Below are 25,491 nucleotides of genomic sequence, written 5' to 3'. Positions count from 1 at the left end.
TAATTGATGTTTACATTTACATGTACATTTTAGTAATTTAGCAGACCCTCTTATCCAAAGCGATTTACAGTAGTGAGTGCATACATTTTCAATATTTTCGATGTTGAGAACGTACATATGTGATGTCATGTGTCCTGAGGGTCCCCACCTGACTGGCTTGCCGAGGATTCACTTTCTCAGCTCATACAGGAGTAATAAAAGCCTAGTTCACAAATGTTGTGATTCTTTGTTTTTGTTTCTATATACAGTACCAGTCAAAAGTTTGGACACACCTACTCATTCAAGGGTTTTTCTTTATTTTTACTATGTTCTATATTGTAGAATAATAGTGAAGACATCAAAACTATGAAATAACACACAGTAACCACATTTTTTAAACAAATCAAGGACTATGATGGTGTGGAGGTAAAAGCAGGAAGCCACCCTTTGCCTTGATGACAGCTTTGCACACTCTTGGCATTCTCTCAACCAGCTTCACCTGTAAGGCTTTTCCAACAGACTTGAAGGAGTTCCCACATATGCTGAGCACTTGTTAGCTGCCTTTCCTTCACTCTGCGGTCCAACTCATCCCAAACCATCTCAATTGGGTTGAGGTCGGGTGATTGTGGAGGCCAGGTCATCTGATGCAGCACTCAATCACTCTCCTTCTTGGTCAAATAGCCCTGACACAGCCCGGGGGTGTGTTGGGTCATTGTCCTGTTGAAAAACAAATGATAGTGCCACTAAGATGGGACCAGATAGGATGGCGTATAGCTGCAGAATGCTGTGGTAGCCATGCTGGATAAGTGTGCCTTGAATTCAAAGCACCTCCACACCATCACACCTTCTCCTTCATGCTTCACGGTGGGAACCACACATGCAGAGATCATCCGTTCATCTACTCTGCGTCTCACAAAGACACGGCGGTTGGAACCAAAAATCTCAAATTTGGACTCATCAGACCAAAGGACAGATTTTAACCGGTTTAATGTCCATTGCTCGTGTTTCTTGGCCCAAGCAAGTCTCTCCTTATTATTGGTGTCCTTTAGTAGTGTTTTCTTTGGAGCAATTCGACCATGATGGCCTGATTCACGCAGTCTCCTCTGAACAGTTGATGTTGAGATGTGTCCGTTACTTGAACTCTGTGAAGCATTTATTTGGGTTGCAATTTCTGAGGCTGGTAAGTCTAATGAACTTATCCTCTGCAGCAGAGGTGACTCTGGATCTTCCTTTCCTGTGGCGGTCCTCGTGAGAGCCAGTTTCATCATAGCACTTGATGGTTTTTGAGACTCCACTTGAAGAATCTTTCAAAGTTCTTGAAATGTTCTGTATTGACTGACCTTCATGTCTTGAAGTAATGATGGACTGTTGTTTCTCTTTGCTTATTTGAGCTGTTCTTGCCATAATATGGACTTGGTATTTTACCACCCCTACCTTGTATACCACCCCTAACTGATTGGCTCAAATACATTAAGAAGAAAATAAATTCCACAAATTAACTTTTAACAAGGCACACCTGTTAATTGAAATGCATTCCAGGTGACTACTTCAGTAAGCTGTTTGAGAGAATGCCAAGAGTGTGCAAAGCTATCATCAAGGCAAAGGGTGGCTACTATGAAGAATCTCAAATTGATTTATTTAACACTTTTTTGGTTACTACATGATTCCATATGTGTTATTTCATAGTTTTGATGTCTTCACTATTATTCTACAATGTAGAAATGTGTCAAAATAAAAGTTAAAATATTGAATGAGTAGGTGTGTCCAAACTTTTGACTGGTAATGTATTTTTCGTCATGAAGTCTCACAATTATATCGTCATCAGAGAGGCTTCCAGAGCAACAGCTCGACATTTGATCTGTTTCAAATCCACTGACTCTGAATAACACCAAAAGAAAGATGCCCAGGGTCCCTGCTCATCTGCGTGAATGTGCCTTAGGCATGCAGCAAGGAGGCATGAAGACTGCAGATGTGGCCAGGGCAATAAATTGCAATGTCCGTACTGTGAGACGTCTAAGACAGTGCTACAGGGAGACAGGACGGACAGCTGATTGTCCTCGCAGTGGCAGACCACGTGTAACAACACCTGCACAGGATCGGTACATCCGAACATCACACCTGCAGGACAGATACAGGATGGCAACAACAACTGCCCAAGTTACACCAGGAGCGCACAATACCTCCATCAGTGCTCAGACTGTCCGCAATTGGCTGAGAGAGGCTGGACTGAGGGCTTGTAGGCCTGTTGTAAGGCAGGTCCTCACAAGACATCACCTGCAACAACGTCGCCTATGGGCACAAACCCACCATCGCTGGACCAGACAGGACTGACAAAAAGTGCTCTTCACTGACGAGTCGTGGTTTTGTCTCAACTGGGGTGATGGTCGGATTTGCGTTTATCGTCGAAGGAATGAGCGTAACACCGAGGCCTGAACTCTGGAGCGGGATCGATTTGGAGGTGGAGGGTCTGTCATGGTCTGGGGCGGTGTGTCACAGCATCATCGGACTGAGCTTGTTGTCATTGCAGGCCATCTCAACGCTGTGCATTACTGGGAAGACATCCTCCTCCCTCATGTGGTACCCTTCCTGCAGGCTCATCCTGACATGACCCTCCAGCATGACAATGCCACCAGCCATACTGCTTGTTCTGTGCGTGATTTCCTGCAAGACAGGAATGTCAGTGTTCTGCCATGGCCAGCGAAGAGCCCGGATCTCAATCCCATTGAGCACGTCTGGAACCTGTTGGATCAGAGGGTGAGGGCTAGGGCCATTCCCCCCAGAAGTGTCCGGGAACTTGCAGGTGCCTTGGTGGAAGAGTGGGGTAACATCTCACAGCAAGATCTGGCAAATCTGGTGCAGTCCATGAGGGGGAGACGCACTGCAGTACTTAATGCAGCTGGTGGCCACACCAAATACTGACTGTTAGTTTTGATTTTGACCCCCCCTTTGTTCAGGGACACATTATTCCATTTCTGTTAGTCACATGTCTGTGGAACTTGTTCAGTTTATGTCTCAGTTGTTGAATCTTGTTATGTTCATACAAATATTTACACATGTTAAGTTTGCTGAAAATAAACGCAGTTGACAGTGAGAGGATGTTTCTTTTTTTGCTGAGTTTATGTTGTGTCACTACTGTATTACACTAGGGGCTCTATTTTAAAAAACCTAACACAATTCGGCTGGTGGCTCAGAATATTCTCCTCCTAGACCATTGTGGATTGATACTACAGTTTAAATAGCATAGGCTTCAATAACGTGATAGCAACACTAAAATATGTTTGGAGTGTTGACAGTCAACATTGTTGTAATTGGCTTCAACGAGTAGGCCTATAGGCCTTTAGGCACTGCACTTCTTCTCAAATAAAAAATACTAGGCTCCTTTAAATTGTATTGTATGTATGTGGTACGTTCTCAATAAGCAAGATACAGTATAGCTTAGGCCTACCATTGACATGCCATTATAGGACTGAAACATTTGAATAGCCGATGTTTGGAGGAGAGTGTCTTTGGTAACCGGACAAAAGGTGCTCTTTGGAAATGCGGATGGATACAAGCCGAATGGCGTATGGACTGCAGGTAGGCCTATGTGAATTGTGAATAATGCAATTCGGCAAAAGCCTCACGAGTAGACCATTAGAAATATTTTATGGATAGGCTCCTTGGCTAATGAATGGCCAGGATAAGAAAGACACCAGATGCATTGTTGTTGAACCAGCTTCCGTTATAGTAGGGTAAGGGTAGCCTTGTTTTTAAATCAAACGAAACGGAACCAGCTTCCGTTATAGTAGGGTAAGGGTAGCCTTGTTTTTAAATCAAACGAAACGGAACCAGCTTCCGTTATAGTAGGGTAAGGGTAGCCTTGTTTTTAAATCAAACGAAACGGAAAACAAGCAATTATTACAGGAAAATAACTTGAATGTTTTTAATTATGAATGTCAATGGATTTTTTTAACCTCTCATTTCATGGCATATAGCCGATATGGAGGGGTTTTTATGCACATCCAAAATAATAACAGAAGCTGGCTAAAATAATGTAATAGCCTACATAGATAAAAAGGGGATGTCACTGTTTGCTGCTGCCAAATCTTTGAATAAAGCTTAAAGCTTGTGAGACTGCTTTATAAAATCAGTCTCACGAGCTAATCCCTTTATTGATAGTCTTGACTACTTGGCGAATGCATTGGGTATGACAAAAAAAAGCCTTTCAGAGGAGAGGCTATGCTTGGTTTTTTAATCAAATGAAACAAATGGAAAAAAACATTAAATTTTTTATGCTTCTAAATATGAGATTTATGGGCACAAAAACCACATATCTCTTGTTCCATGTGCATATGGGCAATGTGTGTCACGGCTGGATAGGCTGCACTTCCGCTGTAAAATCCATGCCATAACCAAGTGTTACCAAAGATTTTTCTGTAACTAAACTCTATTGTTCTATCTGTGATGTTACCTCTAATGCCCCGATCACATCGGAGCGTATTTCATTTCATTACTGAGTACGTCATCTTCATGGAGTCTTGTCCCGCTACGGAACGAACAAGTGTAGTGTTTGTAACACATGATGGAGGAGAGCCTGTCTCTCATCAGAGATTGCATTTATTTTGGGAGATTGCAAAATATGACTTTTAATTCGAGACAGGATAAATATATTGTTTCAGGTAATAATAAAACATGTTTTGTTTTGTTACTTTTTCCTCAACTTGTTTCTCTAACTTGTTGCAAGTCAAACTAGCTTGCACTAACTGCCGGTAGTGTGAAAGGGCTGGGTTTTGATGAACAAGCAAGTTGTCGGTGTGATGGCTTGGCCACTCACTGGCCAATCAAGGCATTTCCATGGCTTAATACTGCATGTGTTTGTCTCAAGTTCTGTAGGTTGTTAACGGTCTTTGCAATTCGGCTGGTGGTTCAGAATTATCTCCTCCTAGACCAGCGTGGATTGATACTACAATTTAAATAGCATAGGTCGCCAGCTTGCTAAAAGCTAAGCTAGGTTGAAGATACCATTGTAGCTAGCAACCTCCACCTAACAATTATCATTAAAAACAAACGTCATTACCATCACAATAATCTTAAACAGGAGGCTACAGTCATACAGTATGCTATAACTGGCTTAACAGCAAATATGTATTATTTAACATTACTATTAAAATAGTATTCACTTGGATAATTGTTTACAAGTTGCTAGCTATCCCATTAAGCCATCACTGAAAACCACATATCTTCTTCTCTGTTTTTCGACGGACTCTTGATGAACTGAAGACAACGCTAAGTTTGAAAAATGTCAATGTACGAGGTGTCTGTCTAGCAACGGAGCCTTCAAACGCAAGGGGGCATTGCGTTTTCACTGCATTGTGGACGTCTCTGTTGAAATGCAAGACATCTGGCGCAACGTAATGGAGTACTAATGGGGTAATGTGAACGAGGCTTAAGATCAGCTTTTGGTTGGTCATAAATATCCCCACCAGCGCATTCTGAAATGGGCACTTTGGAGCATGTTTTTAAAGGACACGCCTCAGATATTGCCACTGCTCCCAGCTCATCGCAAGCAAGCTCATATAAAACAGGTAAATTACCAATCTTGGGGCTGGGGTTTGAAAATAAAAGAGTGCCAGCTTTAACATGTTGAAATTGCAAATGAGCGTGCGTTTGACAATTGAGCTGGCTTAACGCCAGCCGAAAATAGAGCCCTAGGTCTGCACCAGTCAGTATGCAGATGTAACCGGTGTGAAATGGCTAGCTAGTTAGCGGGGTGCGAACTAATAGCGTTTCAATTGGTGACGTCACTCGCTCTGAGACCTTGAAGTAGTTATTTCCCTTGCTCTGCAAGGGCCGTGGCTTTTGTGGAGCGATGGGTAACGGTGCTTTGAGGGTGACTGTTGTCGATGTGTGCAGAGGGTCCCTGGTTCGAGCCCAGGTAGGGGTGAGGAGAGGGAAGGAAGCTAAACTGTTACACAGATATCGGTTGTGTCTAAGTCATGAAACTATTTAGTATTGACTTGACACAGATGAATGCAGTCGTTCTGGCAAAAGTTGCAATTAAAGATAATGACTTCCAACTGGTTTTAAGTATTTAGGAAACAAAAATCAGCAGTTGCTGAGAGTTGGCACATTGAGCATTCACTCTACTGTAGAATGTGCCAGGTTACATTATGCATGTGACTATAAAGCTGACTGCAAGAATCCTGTGTGGGAATACAGTTTTTATCCTGTATTAGAATATATTTCCCTAGAAAGGGTCCTTTGAACCACCAATGATGATTAGCATGCCTCTCAATGAGAGAGGCAGAACAGCTGTAGAACACATACAAGCTCACACATGCCATTTCTCTGATGTGGATTTTTTTTATTTAACTAGGCAAGTCAGTTAACAACAAATTCTTATTTACAATGACGGCCTACCACGGCCAAACCCGGACGATGCTGGGCCAATTGCGTGCCGCCCTATGGGACTCCCCATCATGGCTGGATGTGATTCAGCCTGGATTCGGACCTCTTGCACTGAGATGCAGTGCCTTAGACCACTGCGCCACTCGGGAGCCCTATAGAGAGTAAAGTAGTGGAATTCCTATCAATGCTGATTGAATTCCTTATCTGATCCCAACTCTGTCAACACGTTGCCTAAGACAATGTTTGTATCTCAGTGGTCAAATCAAATCAAATGTTATTTGTCACATGCTTCTTGAACAACAGGTGTAGACTAACAGTGAAATGCTTACTTATGGTCCCTTCCCAACAATGCAGAGAGAAACATAATAACACGAGGAATAAATACACTTTGAGTAATGACTAGGCAAGAGGATAGATAATAAGCAGTAGCAGTGTTCAGCACCCTGAACAGCGTCAATGCAGATAGTCCAGGTAGCTATTTGGTTAACTATTTAGCAGTCTTATAGCTTGGGGATAGAAGCTGTTCAGGGTGCTGTTGGTTCCAGACTTGGTGCACCGGCAGCGCTTGCCGTGTGGTAGCAAAGAGAACAGTCTATGACTTGTGTGGCTGGAGTCTTTGATAATTTTTAGGGCCTTCTTCTGATACCGCCTGGTATAGAGTCCTGTATGGCAGGGAGCTCGGCACCAGTGATGTACAGTGGTGGACCGCACACTCTGATCTAACACACTCAATGTTGTCATGGTAATCACCATCCACATGTGCACACACACACACACACACACGCAAGCAGGATGTTTACGTTAATCAACAGTGCTCTGGTGCTGTTTCTCTGCATTGTACCATTCATAGCGGCCTCCCGGGCTTCCACTAGTACAGTACTGTAGACATCTGGCCCTTAGGAATCTGGAGCTATGACCACTGAACAGAACAGACCCATTATTTCAGAAGAGATTCATTATTTTCATTTTTTCTTATTCTCTCCAGATTCTCTCCAGATTCATATTCTCTCCAGATCAACAGAAATGCCCATCTTAACCTGGTATACTTATTTAGTCTGTATAGAGTTATGGCTGGATATAAGACATTATTTTCATATCCAATGATACTGTCAAGACATGCTGTTGTTGTCCTTATTATCAAACCTGAGTTTATCAAAAATATTTGTAGTATTTTACTGGAGGGATATGTGTGTTTGTCTGTGTGTGATTTGGCCCCAGCTCTGAGAAGAGAAGACTCATAGTAGAATTGTCTGCTTCTTTTCTGCTGAGAACAATAGGTGTCCAGAGTCAGGCTTGTAGCCTCTATGGTAAGGTGTTCCAGCACATCCCCACACAGACAGCTTTGGGAGGGATATTTAGGCCAGCTCTGAATAGGACCATCTGGAGGGACATGAATGGCCTGCACTGAGGCACTAGGACCTCAGTGTATGTTTAGGTCTAGGGAAGGAGTTAAGGAAATGAGGGCCATATAAAATCCACCCGACTGGTGTTTCCTCCCAACAACAGATGATGTAGAGCAGAGGCCGGCAACAGGCTTGCATGGTAATAATACCAAACAATGGGGGGATATCAAATAGTGGCCACTTGCCCAGCTACAGTATATAGCAGTACATGACGCCATACACTGCATCATCAGGTGTGAGTCATTGAAGACATGAAGGGAGGGAATCGAGGGACACTGGACAAAGCATGTTGTCAGAACCGGTATAGTGTTTAAAGTGCTTGGAAAATGTGAACTCAATAATCCTCCAAACTCCACAGTAGCCTGTCTTAAGGTTTGCCTATTAGCATAGTTGCGGGAAGTACAGGTGCTGCAGCAAAAAATAATATTAAAAAACATGTATATAGATATACAGTACCAGTCAAAAGTTTGGACACACCTACTCATTCAAGGGTTTTTCTTTATTTTTACTAGTTTCTACATCGTAGAATAACAGTGAGGACATAACTATGAAATAACACATATGGAATCATGTAGTAAGCAAAAAAGTGTTAAACAAATCAAAAGATATTTTATATTTGAGATTCTTCAAAGTAGTCACAATTTGCCTTGATGACAGTTCATTTGTGGAATTTCTTTCCTTCTTAATGCATTTGAGCCAATCAGTTGTGTTGGGATAAGGTAGGGGTGGTATACAGAAAACACTACTAAAGGACACCAATAAGAAGAAGAGACTTGCTTGGGCCAAAAAACACGAGCAATGGACATTAGACCGGTGGAAATCTGTACTTTGGTCTGATGAGTCCAAATTTGAGATTTTTGGTTCTAACCGCAGTGTAGATTAACGGAGGTTCCCACCTTGAAGCATGGAGGAGGAGGTGTGATGGTGTGGGGGTGCTTTGCTGCTGACACTCTCAGTGATTTATTTAGAATTCAAGGCACACTTAACCAGCATGGTTACAACAGCATTGTGCAGTGATACGCCTTCTCATCTGGTTTGCGCTAAGTGGGACTATCATTTGTTTTTCAACAGGACAATGACCCAACACACCTCCAGGCTGTGTAAGGGATATTTGACCAAGAAGGAACGTGATGGAGTGCTGCATCAGATGACCTGACCTCCACAATCACCCGACCTCAACCCAATTGAGATGGTTTCGGATGAGTTGGACCGCAGAGTGAAGGAAAAGCAGCCAACAAGTGCTCAGCATATGTAGGAACTCAAGACTGTTGGAAAAGCATTCCAGGTGAAGCTGGTTGAGGGAATGCCAAGAGTGTGCAAAAGCTGTCATCAGGGGGTGGCTACTTTGAAGAATCTAAAATATATATTGATATATATTGATTTGTTTAACACTTTTTTGGGTTACTACATGATTCCATATGTGTTATTTCATAGTTTTTATGTCTTCACTATTATTCTACAATGTAGAATTTTGACTGGTACTGTAGCTCCAAACACAGTCCTTAAGTTTCTTGTTACAAAGAAATGACTGTACAAAGCTCTACTAAACTGAGCCCATTACATAAGGGGTGATGTCATATCTTTGAATAGACAGTATTGACCAAGAGCCACTTGTCAAGCCTTTAGTCAGGGACTGTACCAGCCAGGTCAGCTGTTATCTCCAATAGTAACCTGATATCAATCAAGGCTGGAGAGATGGAGGGACTTGATTTAGATATTGGCAGTCATTTAGCATGACCCATTCAGTACTGACACTGAACCTGTCTGAGAGATGTCATCCATGTGCAGTGCACTGCAGAAGATTTACTATCAGCATTATGCAGTGGTTGAGAGCTCTGGTCCAAGTCTCCTGAAATCAGTGCACTTGATCTGGAGTTCTGGACATGAAGTACCCAGAACTGGTCATTACCCATAATCTGCCAAGCGGAGGTGGGTTTTCTCCCTGGTGTGCCTCCCATGCCTGAGCCGTGGCATTAAGGCCAAGACAGCTCACCACATTCTCTGACTTGACTCATCGTCTCTGACATGCTGTTAGATAGCGCTGGTATGTCAGGTTTGTAGTGTACTGTAAACACTATTGGAAGACTTAGTCCTGACTGAAGGAGAGAGTTTGCACCCGTCAGTACATATGACTGTGCTGATGAGTTAGGCCTGGAACACTCCCAGTAGACTGGCTTTGGATTCCTAACCCCAACCCTTGACATGGTCCCATGTATCACACAGTTAACCATTCAAACACATATGATGCCTATTTTCCAGTATAGCATCAATGCTAGTACACAAACCCAGACTATACACCGGAGTAATCTGTGTCAAGTTGTGCTGTGAAAGTCCAAACACTCACATGTTATTTGCCTTTTCAGTTTGGTAACGGGTCCGTCCTCAACCCCAAACAGGAAAACTCTGCAACTCTATGTCAATACTGAGGCTGAAGGCCATAGAGGTTCTAAGGGATTACCAAAGGTCAAAGATAATGATAAAAACAGAGCCATATAGCCCTGTTTCCCATGTCCTATTTTACTGTGGGTCCATGAAATCCCTTTATGAGCTGCCAATATCAGCTAAAGTCAACAAAAAGGGCTCCATGTCAAGAACCTGGCTATTCAGAAAGATTTACTTTTGTCCGTATATACTTTTCTTAAGGTCTTCTGGGTTTCAAATTTCTAAATTGTTGGTTATCCTCATGAGATTTTTAAGTTTCTAACAAAAACATTACATCTATAGACGGGTTGGCTGACAACGTCATGAAAATGATGCACCCACATCGATGGGGCCGGAAGCCGTGCGTTGTTATGATTCTGAACGGCAGATAGCTAGCAACAATGACAAGAAGCTGCCATGTGGGAAACCTTAGGTGTCTCGTTTCAGCTAGTTTCATCTTGTTCTTGATACCATCCCACTGGGAACAGACGTTAATTCAACGTCTATTCCACGTTGGTTCCATGTAATTTCGTTGAAATTATGTGGAAACAACAGATTCAACCTGTGTGCGCCCAGTGGGGTGTCTTGTTTGGAGGTGTTTTGACTGATTTCATGTCAATGCTAATATGGCAAAAAAAAAATGTGCTAGCTAGCTAACAAACAACTGTAACAATGTATTTGAGAGACAACATGTGCTCATTGTGCAAATGTATACATTTTTTCAATAAATATGGAGACAAAATATAGTTTACATGTTGTCAAAAATCTAAGCCAACCTCGACTATTTTGCCCCATAGATGAGCACACGTCAGTTTTTTTGCTAAACAACCAACCCTCCTCCGTTAGAAAGCTAGGCTCAGTCCCAGACAGATTGACAGTCTCAGACAGCAGAGGGTAGAAAAATGCTGAATGCACTTGGCAGCAATGGAGAAGCATTAGAGAACTCACAATGTGACCCTAACTTTGGTCAGTGGTGTAAAGTACTTCCGTAAAAATACTTTAAAGTACTACTTAAGTAGTTTTTCTGGGTATCTGCACTTTTCTATTTATATTTTGGACAACTTTCACTTTTAATTCACTACATTCCTAAAGACAAGAATGTACTTTTTACTCCATACATTTTCCCTGACACCCAAAAGTACTAGTTACATTTTGAATGCTTAGCAGGAGAGACAAATGGTCCAATTCACACACTTATCAAGAGAACATCATCCCTCCTGCCTCTGATCTTGCAGACTCACTAAACACAAATGCTTCGTTTGTAAATGATGTCTGAGTGTTGGAGTGTGCCCCTGGCTATCCGTAAAATAAAAAATATATTTTTTTTAAATGGTGCCGTCTGATTTGCTTAATATAAGGAATTTTAAATGATTTATACTTTTACTTTTGATACTTAAGTATATGTAAAACCAAATGCTTTAAGACTTTTACTTAAGTAGTATTTTACTGGGTGACTTTGACTTTTACTTGAGTCATTTTCTATTAAGGTATCTACTTTTACTCAAGTATGACAATTGTACTTTTTCCACCACTGCATTTGGTATGACTTCCTCTGCTGGTGCAAGGTCTACAATTGTTTTATTGAATTAAGTTCGAGTAAAATTAGAATGATGTCCACTAAACATGGCCGGGGTAGACCGTCATTGTAAATAAGAATTTGTTTTTAACTGACTTGCCTAGTTAAATAAAGGTTAAATAAAAACATAGCAATGTTTGTGTTAACACTGGCAGTAGTTGTGGGTGAATGACAAGCCAAAGTCACTAGTACAGTCGTCTGAAATAAAGCGAAAGGACCAATAAGACACAATTCAGTTTAGCTTTTTATGTAATGTGTTGTTTTTTAAAGTCAAATGCCATGTTTCTTGATTTGTCTTCTCCCTGAGCATGCCTCAAATGATTCAGTTCAGAAGTTCCGAGGGAACATGTTCCTCAACAGTTATCATTACACATCTCTTGACTACTGCATAACTTCAAATCCTCACCACGTTGGGGGGAAAGAATTGAGATAGTTCAGTTGACAGCATCCTGTGGAGCTGTGAGTGTGAAAGCTGTGGGAGCAGAGTGGAAGAGCAAAATCTCTTCAGTCGCCTGCCCGCCAGCCTCCCCATCGTGCTAAGGGATGATGCAGTGTGCCACATGTAAAGCCCCCAACATTCTGCAGCGCTGTGGTGTGGTTAGCTCCTAAACACTGCCAGAAGGGGCTCAGGTCTCTGTCTCCTGAAATTACATCCAGGACGGTAATAACCCATTCCTCAGTCCCCCGGGCATCCACGTGCCTTCCAGTGAGAAATATCACATTTCTTTAATTTGGAGAGATTTGCACTTCTGGCTCTCATGTCTGGACTGATACAAGGTCCCTGTACCAAACATATGAACATGAGGATGACAGGAGACCCTGGGATCAGAGGTGGCTTATTGGTACTGTGGCAGAGATCTTTCTATGTTAACTCTGCATGACTGGGCTTATGAAGAAGACATGGTACTAATGTCAATGCACCAGGTGATTTTCACTCTCTCCACAGTGATGCCCCCTAGGGAGAAGAATAAAAACAGCCAAGCATAAAAACACCATATGTATTATCCATGGCAAATTGAAATTCTCTTGTAAGGTCCCCCTAATGTTTTCCATTTTTTCTTAAGGCATCTTGATAAACAGATTTAGGGTAGAGTGGTGTAGGTTGAGCCATTTTTTACATTCAGCATCACTCCACCAAGGGAAATATAGTATTTGTTCTAACAAAGATGATATCTACATATATTTCAGGATGTTGTGTATCCCTGGAAAATAATATGAATTCATGTAAACATTAAAGTTTTTAAAACTTTGCTTGTCGAAAAAAGTGGTCTCTTGGCACAACTTACCCCGGATATGGAGTAAATTGAGCCCTAAATGAAGCTGCCTCAAAATGTCTGTACTGAATTAAATATTACCACTTCCCTCAACACAATCACAATCGCTTTTTTGTCTTTTAATCATTTTAAATATATTTTAACACAGGCTTAACACATGACAAACACTTTGTTCTTTTTTAAACAATTTTAACATAGGCCAGGCCCTGTTGTTGCCTTGCATAATGCCAAAACACTTCCGTTTGCTCAACTTGCCATTGGCTCAACCATTGGCTCAATTTACCCCATGGTCATTGGCTCAACTTACCCCAAGGCAAACATCTTGACTATATTAGCCCACACAGCTACAAGGATACATGTTCATGCTATATTTAGGACCTCATATTGAAGCTTATAGAGACCCCAACTGATGCATTGAACAATCTTAAAATAATCTACTTTGGTTTAAATACAAGCATCAGGAAACCTCTTAACACAATAAATGTGTTTTTTGGACCTAACTTGCTTCCAATTTTTTCCATGTGGTTTCTTCCTTCGAAGACTCAAATTACTAATTTTGTGTATGGTTTCGTAGAAACAAGGGTGGCTCAACTTGCCCCTTTGGTTCTCCTTACCCCACTCTCCCCTATGACCATACATGATGTCAAGGATAACAGTTTGTTTATATCATAATGGTTACAGAAAATCCTTATGAAAAGGTGATGTGTTCCGCCCTATCATTTACATAATTTGTCTAACATTCTTGTGGGATGCAAGTGAGCACACATCACCCTGCAATAAATCACAGGAGTCAGGACTTTATATGTGTAGCTTCTAACCTCATGCCATGCTACAACATGAGCAGGTGCATGTGGAATGAATAATTCCCCACAAAACACATTTTGAATGAATATTTTCTAAAAGTACATTGCAAGTACATTGCAGCATCAAAAATTCTAAAATAAAATAAACAAATGTCCCGCATTCTATTTCATTTGATTAACACACGTTCATCATGCACAATTGAAGGACAGCCTTAGAAATAAACACACAGCGTACCTTGAAATACTCGAAAAATGTAAGGCAATCCAAAATACAAGAGCAGTCCGAAAAGAGTAGTTGAAGAGTAGAGTTGAATTCTTTTATGAGAAAAGTGTCTCTTTCTTTACCAGGTGGATAACCATATCGCCCTTTGGGAGACAGAAAACCTGTGGAGTGCACATACCTCAAAGATGCAGGCCAGTGGATAAAAGGTCAGGTTTGATGCTACCGAGATAACAGCAGCAAATGCCAACTCCAATCTACACTGACTGGGCTTCAGGTTGCAACTGCATCCCGCTTGATCTCACTTTCGCTGCCGCGCCGCGCTGGGAGCTCTTCATGCGCTCTGCTGTCGATTGCTCTTCATCCACATTCCTTTCATACGGCCGCTAACCTGCCAGTGTTCTGCCTCTCTGAATCAGTTTAGGCTATGTGTTTACAATTGCCACCTTTTACAGATGACAAAATAACATCAATGACATGCCATCATCACATCTAACTGCCCCTCTCAGTAAAACTAAATCCATTGTCACTTGCCAGACATTTTGCACAGGCTACACACTAGAAAGTGGGAAAATGCTGTTGTTAATCTAACGTGCTTTTACTGATTGGAATAATTTTAAATTACACTTTGGTTCATTCAACCTATTCTATTACATTTGTCTGAAATCAAATAACAAGATCCATGTGATTTTTTAAATTGAAATGAAAGCTTCTTAACTGCTTTCAACACTCTATGCGCATGCGCATTGAATAGCGGTGGGATAATGTAGAGTCGGCATACCACAATAATATTTGGGGGTTTGTTGGGGGCATGGCTATTCTTCGTTTATTCTTTTTGCCAACCCATGAAAGTGAACGTCAGTCAAGTTAATGTGGTAGTGACTAGAGGGAGTAGTTATTAAAGGGCATGACTTTTCGTTGATTAGGGGTGTTTAAAATAACCCTTACAATATAAATTTTCCTAACCTTATTTAAGTTTCCTAACCTGCCATGTTAATGATCCTAACTGTAGCTTAAATTCTCATAACCTGCTAAGAAAAAGTAACTTACAGTCGTAGCTGTACTCCCTTTAGTCAGAACCAGTTAATGTGTCTATTATTTTCATCATTTAAAGGTATTATTGTACACTGCCAGAATATGTAATGATACTTGCATAAGTGCATGTGATACTAAAGGGCATGATAATGTTTCTAATGTAAAGACATCGTCCTGAAATGTGGCAACTATTAAGTATTTTTTAAACCTCCTGCTTTGGGCTGGATGTGTCAATGTGTAGTTCAAATCACATTTTATTTGTCACATGCTGCAAATACAACCTTACTGTCAAATCCTTACTTACGAGCCCTTAACCAATGCAGAGTTTAAAAAAAGTAAGTATGAAACATTTGCTAAATAAACTAAAGGACAAATACTCAATAAAATAGTAATAACGAGGCTATATACAAGGGTACCCGTGCCGAGTCAATGTGCAGGGATTTGGGTTAATAGAGGTAATTGAGGTAATATGTACATGTACAGTTGATGTCGGAAGTTTACATACACCTTAGACAAATACATTTTAACTCAGTTTTTCACAATTCCTGACATTTAATCCTAGTAAAAATCCCCTGTCTTAGGTCAGTTAGGATCACCACTTTATTTTAAGAATGTGAAATGTCAGAATAATAGTAGAGAGAATGATTTATTTATTTATTTCATTATTATTTATTTCTTTCATTATTTATTTTCCTCCCCCTGCAGGGAATAGGCATTGTTGTACCCTCTTCACGACTGTCTTGGTGTGTTTGGACCATGATAGGTCCTTAGTGATGTGGACACCAAGGAACTTGAAGCTCTCAACCGGATCCACTACAGATGTGAACGGGGATGTGCTCAGTCCTCCTTTTCCTGTAGTCCATGATCAGCTCCTGTGTCTTGCTCACATTGTGAGAGACGTTGTTGTCCTGGCACCACACTGCCAGGTCTCTGACCTCCTCCCTATACGCTGTCTCATCATCATCGGTGATCAGGCCTACCACCGTCCTCAGCAACATAATTATTTATTTATTTATTTCACCTTTATTTAACCAGGTAGGCCTGTTGAGAACAAGTTCTCATTTACAACTGCAACCTGGCCAAGATAAAGCAAAGCAGTGTGACAAAAACAACACAGAGTTACACATTAAGAAACGTACAGTCAATAACACAATGTGTGCAAATATAGAAGAGTAGGGAGGTAAGGCAATAAATAGGCTATAGAGGCAAAATAATTACAATTTAGCATTAACACTGGAGTGATAGATGTGCAGATGATGATGTGCAAGTAGAGTTACTGGGGTGCAAAAGAGCAAAAAGATAAATAACAATATGGGGATGAGGTAGTTGGGTGTGCTATTTACAAATTGGCAATGTACAGGTGCAGTGATCGGTAAGTTGCTCTGACAGTTGATGCTTAAAAGTTAGAGAGGGAGATATAAGACTCCAGCTTCAGTGATTTTTGCAATTCGTTCCAGTCATTGGCAGCAGAAAACTGGAAGGAAAGGTGGCCAAAGTAAGTGTTGGCTTTGAGGATGACCAGTGAAATATACCTGCTGGAGCGCGTGCTATGGGAGGGTGTTGCTATGGTGACCAGTGAGCTGAGATAAGGCGGGGCTTTACCTAGCAAAGACTTATAGATGACCTGGAGCCAGTGGGTTTGGTGACAAATATGTAGTGAGTGCCTGCCAACGAGAGCATACAGGTCGCAGTGTTGGGTTGTATATTGGGCTTTGGTGACAAAACGGATGGCACTGTGATAGACTACATCCAGTTTGCTGAGTAGAGTGTTGGAGTCTATTTTGTAAATGACATCGCCAAAGTCAAGGATTGGTAGGATAGTCAGTTTTACGAGGGTATGTTTGGCAGCATAAGTGAAGAAGGCTTTGTTGCGAAATAGGAAGCCGATTCTAGATTTAATTTTGGATTGGAGATGTTAGATGTGAGTCTGGAAGGAGAGTTTACAGTCTAACCAGACACCTCGGTATTTGTAGTTGTCCACATATTCTAAGTCAGAACCGTCCAGAGTAGTGATGCTAGTCGGGCGGGCGGTTGCGGGCAACAATCGGTTGAAGAGCATGCATTTAGTTTTTCTAGCATTTAAAAGCAGTTGGAGGCCACAGAAGGAGTGTTGTATAGCATTGAAGCTCATTTGGAGGTTTGTTAACACAGTGTCCAAAGAAGGGCCAGATGTATACAGAATGGTGTCGTCTGCGTAGAGCTGGATCAGAGAATCAGCAGCAGCAAGAGCGACATCATTGATATATACAGAGAAAAGAGTCGGCCCGAGAATTGAACCCTGTGGCACCCCCAAAGAGACTGCCAGAGGTTTGGACAACAGGCCCTCCGATTTGACACACTGACCTCTGTCTGAGAAGTAGTTGGTGAACCAGGCGAGGCAGTCATTTGAGAAACCAAGGCTATTGAGTCTGCCGATAAGAATGCGGTGATTGACAGAGTCGAAAGCCTTGGCCAGGTCGATGAAGACGGCTGCACAGTACTGTCTTTTATCGATGGCGGTTATGATATAATTTAGGACCTTGAGCGTGGCTGAGGTGCACCCATGACCAGCTCGGAAACCAGATTACATAGTGGAGAAGGTACGGTGGGATTCGAAATGGTCGGAGATCTGTTTGTTAACTTGGCTTTCAAAGATTTTAGAAAGGCAGGGCAGGATGGTTATAGGTCTATAGCAGTTTGGGTCTAGAGTGTCTCCCCCTTTGAAGAGGGGGATGACCACGGCAGCTTTCCAATCATTGGGGATCTCAGACAATACGAAAGAGATGTTGAACAGGCTAGTAATAGGGGTTGCAACAATTTTGGCAGATAATTTTAGAAAGAGAGGGTCCAGATTGTCTAGCCCAGCTGATTTGTAGGGATCCAGATTTTGCAGCTCTTTCAGAACATCAGCTGTCTGGATCTGGGTGAAGGAGAAGCAGGGGGGGGGGGTTGGGCAAGTTGCTGCAGGGTGTGCTGAGCTGTTGGTAGGGGTAGCCAGGTGGAAAGCATGGCCAGCCGTAGAAAAATGCTTATTGAAATGATCGATTATCGTAGATTTATTGGTGGTAACAGTGTTTTCTAGCCTCAGTGCAGTGGGCAGCTGAAAGGATGGGCTCTTATTCTCCACGGACTTTACAGTGTCCTAAAACTTTTTGGAATTAGTGCTACAGGATGCAAATGGATGGTGTTGGAGTTGTGTGTGTCCACACAGTCGTGGGTGAACAGGGAGTACAGGAGGAGACTAAGCATTCACCCCTGAGGGGCCCCCGTGTTGAGGGTTAGCTTGGCGGATGTGTTGTTGTCTACCCTCACCACCTGGGGGCGGCCTGTCAAGAAGTCCAGGATCCAGTCCCAGGGTCCTTAGCTTAGTGATAAGCCTGGAGGGCACTATGGTGTTGAACACTGAGCTGTAGTAAATTAACAGTATTCTAACATGGGTGTCCTTCTTGTCCAGGTGGGAAAGGGCAGTGTGGAGTGCAATAGAGATTGCGTCATCTGTGGATCTGTTGGGGCGTTATGCAAATTGGAGTGGGTCCAGGGTTTCTGGGATGATGGTGTTGATGTGAGCCATGACCAGCCTTTCAAAGCATTTCATGGCTACAGATGTGAGTGCTACGGTGCGGTAGGAAGGTTACCTTGGCGTTCATGGGCACAGGGACTATTGTGGTCTGCTTGAAACATGTAGGTATTAGAGACTGGTTCAGGGAGAGGTTGAAAATGGCAGTGAAGACACTCGCCAGCTGGTCAGCGCATGGTCTACGTAAATGTCCTGGAAATCCGTCTGGCCCTGCGGCCTTGTGGATGTTAAACTGTGTCAAGGTCTTACTCACATTGGCTACGTCCGAAACAGCTGGTGCTCTCATGCATGGTTCAGTGTTGCTTGCCTCGAAGCGAACATAGAAGGCATTAACTCATCTGGTAGGCTCACGTCAATGGGAAACTCGCAGCTAAATTTCTCTTTGTAATCTGTGATAGTATGCAAGCCCTGTCACATCCGACGAGCATCAGAGCTGGTGTAGTAGGATTCGATCTTAGTCCTGTATTGACGATTTGCCTGTTTGATGGTTCGTTGGAGGGCATAACGGGATTTCCTAAAAGGTGCCGGATTAGTGTCCCGCTCTTTGAAAGCGGCAGCTCTAGCCTTTAGCTCAGTGCATATGTTGCCTATAATCCATTACTTTTGGTTGGGATGTGTACGTACAGTCACTGTGGGGACGACGTTGTCGATGCACTTATTAATGATGTCACATCTGCTCCTGCTACGCCCTCTGGTGCTCATCCGGTGTCTTCTTGACCTGCATTTACTCCCCCTGTACTCTCTCTCTCTCTCTCTCTCTCTCTCTCTCTCTCTCTCTCTCTCTCTCTCTCCCTCCCTCTCTGTGTGATTGTGTGGTTGGAGACAGGTGTGCTGGAGTCAGAGCAGATCAGTATGATGTGCTATACTCTTCAATGCCGTCGAATGAATCCCGGAACATATTCCATTATGTGCCATCTTCCACTTCATCGGACCACTTCCGTTTTGACTTCATACATGCATCATCTATGAGCAGAATTACTGTCTTACCTTAATTAAACACGAAATCCCTAGTTTTAAAGCAACAGTTTTTCTGGAAACTTGGAAACTGAGCTGCACCATTTTCCCCACATTAACCCCCACATGGGCCAGCCCCCTAGCAATTCGAGTTCAACCAATGAGCCTTTAGCCCCTCACCATGAGTAACACACATCACGACAAGAGAGACACCACAACACTACATAAAGAGAGACCTAAGTCAACAACATAGCATGGTAGCACCACACAACATGGTAGCAACAAAACATGGCAGCAGCACAACACGGTAGCAGCACAAAACATGGTACAAACATTATTGGGGTCAGACAACAGCACAAAGGGCAAGGAGGTAGAGACAACAATACATTGCGCGAAGCAGCCACAACTGTCAGTGGGAGTGTCCATGATTGAGTCTTTGAATTAAGAGATGGAGATAAATCTGTCCAGTTTGAGTGTTTTTTGCAGCTTGTTCCAGTTGCTAGCTGCAGTGAACTGAAAAGAGGAGAGACCCAGGGATGTGTGTGCTTTGGGGACCTTTAACAGAATGTGACTGGCAGAACGGGTGTTGTATGTGGAGGATGAGGGCTGCAGTAGGTATCTCAGATAGGGGGGAGTGAGGCCTAAGAGGGTTTTATAAATAAGCAGCAACCAGTGGGTCTTGCGACGGGTATACAGAGATGACCAGTTTACAGAGGAGTATAGAGTGCTGTGACCTGTCCTATAAGGAGCATTGTAGGCAGATCTGATGGCCGAATGGTAAAGAACATCTAGCCGTTCGAGAGCACCCTTACCGACTGATCTATAAATTACATCTCCATAATCTAGCATGGGTAGGATGGTCACCTGAATCAGGGTTAGTTTGGCACCTGGGGTGAAAGAGGAGCGAATACGATAGAGGAAACCAAGTCTAGATTTATCCTTAGACTGCAGCTTTGATATGTGCTGAGAGAAGGACAGTGTACCGTCTAACCATACTCCCAAGTACATGTATAAGGTGACTACCTCAAGCTCTAAACCCTCAGAGGTAGTAATCACACCAGTGGGGAGAGGGGCATTCTTCTTACCAAACCACATGACATTGGTTTCAGAGGTGTTCAGAACAGGGTTAAGGGCAGAGAAAGCTTTTTGCACACTGAGTATAAGACTGTATCATCTGCATGTAAATGGATGAGAGAGCTTCGCACTGCCTGAGCTATGTTGTTGATGTAAATTGAGAAGTGTGGAGCCTAGGATTGAGCCTTGGGGTACTACCTTGGTGACAGGCAGTGGCTGAGACAGCAGATGTTCTGACTTTATACACTGCACTCTTTGAGAGAGGTAGTTAGCAAACCAGGCCAAAGACCCCTCAGAGACACCAGTCTAGCAAGATGCACATGATGCACCCACAGCAGAGTGAGAGAGAGAGAGAGAGCAATGACGTGATGCACATATGTGACATAGTATGCCATTTTTGGGGACCACTTTTGGCTCGTGAGCGCTACTTTCATAAATGCTGGCAAAAAGTTTACAAAAGTACTAGAGAATCCCTTTAAATTAGCCAATGCTTGGTTAGGATATTGTGACAACTAAATGTAATAATTTATTACATTTCTATAGAATGTCAAAGCACTTAAAAGTAAAACAGTTGGCATTGAATCATATTTGGTTTCATCAAATGTCATTTTTCAATTGAGAAAACTAACTCATTTACTTGTAACAAGTTGAAGTATTTTTATTTTTTGATTGATCGAAATAGTAATGTTTTTGACAGTGTAGGCTATGGTCCAATTGATTAGGACAAAGTATATATATTGAGCTATATGGGGTGTGGTCATCAATGCTTCATTAGGGCTCAGTCATTGTTTCTGTAATCAGCATAACAATGGTCCCTCCCTCTGACTCACCACATGAGGTCTGCTATATAACTATAGGAAGCACTCTGCCACAGCTAAAGAACAATGGTAGGTGGAGGATTTAAATATCCTCACCTAAGCTGAATTCTACCTTTACCTCTTGACCCTTATTCTTTGCACTAAATGCTCTGCAGTCCTGTGGACAAGACTACTAGCACTTAGTTGATTAAACTTTCCCCATAAAGGGCTGGCAGCCAGAACCCATTCAGCTGTCTGAGTCTGACCATTGCTCTTGCTAAGATATGACCTTGGTTTATCATTTACCTCTTGTTTCATCAGGATGTGGGTCATATTCAAACTGGACCTCTATATATTTCAATCAGGAGCTTCTGAAGGCGTCTTTAAGATAGGCTACTGTATAAATATATAGTTACACATTTACAAGTGTAAATTGTACAAACTGATGTAAACTTGTAAACTAATTCCAGAGTTCCTAATGATTTTTTGTTTTCACTAAAGGGAACAAAAGTGTACGATAATACGGGATATACAGTATAAGCATACATTTGGAGAGAAAACCAAGTAAACAGTAAATTGACAATGTGTGTTTATTTACAGTAACATATTTAGAAATGCTTTATTTGCAGTAATGCATTTGAATTAAATTCATTTTTCACATGGGGCTATGTTCTCTGATTCAACTGAATGTTCCAAGAGACTGGTGAGAGAAGAACTCTGTTATCATAGTTTAATACCCTTTCCCCTTTGTGAAGATGAGGCTCTATTTGGCATGGTGTCTCAGGATCCCCTTTGATTTCTGCTGCGGCGCCAGAACGAACCCAACATCGATGTGTAATTAGTCTGGGAGTGAGTCGACAGGCACCCCTTTCTCTGTGTGATACAGTAATTGGGACTACAAATATTTACATGTCAGTTGTTGGTAACCATAGCAGATGACATGCTTGGCATGGGCATCTAGTTGAGTTGTAATGGCAGGAGGCAGGCAAGACTGCTCGTCTGCAGAGCCAAGAACGAGACACACACAAAACAACACAATAAGCCCTCTGAAACACCCAACAACTGTTACATTGTCTGGGACCCATTTTCATTTGCCTGTGTAGGAGAGAAAGCCCCCACAGAGATCAGTTATACAGAACACAAGCGTCTAGATGTTTTGTATTCTATGGTCCCTATCGCTTACCACTACAGCTGTATTACATACTGTAACACTTGAAGGCCTTTCAAACAATATTCCTCAAACAAGTATTTTCAGATGCTTTATGTTTCACACGTGTTATTAGAAAGCTTCTCAACAGTCCATGTATTGTCTTGAGCAACAACAATTTGTTGAAGGGGAACTGCAATGGTGTACTGATGGCATAAGGTGAAAGAAAAATATGGTTTCCCCCACAGTGTATCCCTCTCAACTATCATAAGTCAAACAAGCCACTCAGGGTGCCTGGGGCCCTGTCTTAAATGCCTCTGAGAAGGACATGGGGACTCCATGGGGGAGGCAGTCAGTCCAGATTGTGTGTACAGGGACAAACTGAAATTAGTTGCACTATTGCCCCTGGACAGTCCTGTCCTGACAAGTCACATCTGTAGGAAGGGGGAAATATCACCCTAAGAAAAACTACACTGTTAGTGTTCTCCCCCTCCAACCAAACATTCCCTTCTTCTCCAGTTTTTCTGCACTCAAATTCAACCATTATGAGACATCTGGTAATTCAATTTAGACCTTAAACACACCTTTAAATAGTCAGTCAATGGGATTTATTATTACATATGCAAGTCTGATATCAAAGCTATGGTTTCATAAGAAAGTATTTAATGCAAAGTCTCAGTTATCGTCTAAACAAATTTGTCCTTAAAGCATCAATCAGCAGTTGAAAAAATAAAATGTTTTCCCTGCCAGCTGCCACTGTTTTGGTAAAAAGCCAAGGGGCGTGGCTGGAGAAATGTAACCACTCTCAAATTCATTGATAGAGGTATGGATGCAAGGACTGACCATCCATGATATCAAAATAATAGTTCTAAACGTGTGTCAAGGCTATACAATGTTTGTTTACATTTAGTTTGTTTACAAACATTGGGGTAAAACAAGCTTATATTTTGGTTTCTGATGGGGTATGACTGCTAAACTAAGCTCATGAGGCATTTCTAAGTTATGTACCCATTTCTTCTTGAAGAATATATCTTTAATTTATAAATCAAAAAATTGATTGAGCTACTGCAGATTGCTCCTTTAAACAGATAAGGTAAGGTTGAATAACAGTGTCTAAACATGTGTATTCTTACTCTTGGGATTAATCTATATAAAAATGCACATGGATCGACAGTGTTCTCTGTCCTACCCCTGAAAAATAATGGGCCTGCTGTCTGGGTATTCTTCTGCCATCTGTGTCGTACAAAGCAAGCCTTTTCTCCCCATCAGACATCATTTTTTTCCCCCCACACTCACCTGCCCACAGCTGCAGCACCAATCTGAACCCTGGCTTTGAAGGGGAGAACCCTGGAATACTGAAAAATGAGACGTGTGCACAATAACACAGAAAGATTATAAATTAGACTGATGATAAGTTAATTTTACAATAAGGTCATTCATTCATCTAGGCTAGCGGAACAAAAGGCAAACTCTCATTGTGAGGAAAGCGAATGACTTGCCTCTGCAGTGCCCTGGCTCTATGGATGTGTTGAAAGGCCAGTGCTATACACAGCGATTGGGTGCAGACTGACAGCGCGGTACAATATTTCCTTTCCTTGGAGGGCTTGATAAAAGAGGGGGAGGTTGCCCTCTCCTATTGTTGAATCTAATTTCACTGTCATGCATTTACAGTATGGTTTATTCTTGGTTAGGAAATAAACATGATGACTGTGAATATGAATACATCTATTTGACATCAACTTTTGAAAAAATACATATTTGAATGGTTTTCAGCCATTTCACAGTTCATTAATCATACAAATTAAAAAAGTCAGGCACTAGAGCTACGTAATATCATCATATCACAGGGATCATCAACTAGATTCAGCCACAGGCCAATTTTTTTTCTTGAGTGGATGGTCGGGGGACCGAAACATAATTACAAATAATTTGTAGACTGCAAATTGACTGCAAGAAGCCCAAACAGATATATTTGACTAAAACATAATAATTCAAACCTTGCTTACATTTATATATGATCTCTTTATTATGCGAGAAAATACTTGGGAACATAATAACAAAATTTAAATCACGTGGAGACAAATTTCTGTTGCATTTACAGTCTTTTATGTCCCAGAATGTTGGGGGCCAAATAAAACCACCCAGGGGCCGCCAGTTGGGTAACTCTGTCATGTCAAATCTGACAATTGTGCTAATGCCGCAGGTAAGCCAACTACAGTATTAATAGCAACAGGTGATGGTGATCCACTGTGGTTGGAAACTGCACCCCCCTGAGAATCAGCCTCCACCATTATCAACACTCACTTATACCTGCCACACAATTCATCCTCTTTTGTTGAAGTGAATAATTGGTTCTGGAATTGAAGAGGAAAATAGTATTCATCATAATACAGTTCAACTGGCCTCCAGGGATAAAAAGAAGCCACATGCACCAACTGCACACACACCTCTAACAGTTCACTTTCAGCCGTTGCTTGTAGAGGGAAGTAGAGGGATTGTTACTTATTCCAACCAGCATCTGCTCATACCCTTGGCAGTAGAAAAAGTAAAATATGCCCTGCCATGCGTTTATTTGTCTTTATTATTGTGTCATAAAGAAATTGTATTTTACGGTTTCATTACTTTAAAGCCAATGGGCAGGCCTTACACTCAAATATAGCAACAAACAGATCTCATCAGCAAATAAATGAAATACAACAGCTGAATCAAATAAGCCCTGATAGAGTTACCGGTGTAACACTTCTCAAATTGAGGTGATAGAGCGCTTTGGTTGACACATTTAAAACTCAACACTATCCTATTGTTGAGCGCTCTCTAGTGGTTAATGACAATAATGCGAATTGTCATTGTGGATGGAATGGCTGG

At 41.9% G+C, this 25,491-nt stretch overlaps 1 long non-coding RNA gene across 1 annotated transcript; it reads right to left on the bottom strand.

Moving 5' to 3' along the window:
* Positions 1-22,051: 22,051 nt before the first annotated feature.
* Positions 22,052-23,982, bottom strand: LOC115191544 (uncharacterized). The gene is made up of 2 exons (XR_003877733.1): positions 23,923-23,982; positions 22,052-22,478 (listed from the first exon to the last, which is right to left on the bottom strand). It is a non-coding gene; the product is annotated as an uncharacterized LOC115191544 (long non-coding RNA).
* Between the last annotated feature and the right edge of the window lie 1,509 nt (positions 23,983-25,491).

This window comes from Salmo trutta, chromosome 4 (genome assembly GCF_901001165.1).
Source record: "Salmo trutta chromosome 4, fSalTru1.1, whole genome shotgun sequence".
Taxonomy (NCBI): domain Eukaryota; kingdom Metazoa; phylum Chordata; class Actinopteri; order Salmoniformes; family Salmonidae; genus Salmo; species Salmo trutta.
This window is presented reverse-complemented; position numbering and strand designations above follow the sequence as displayed.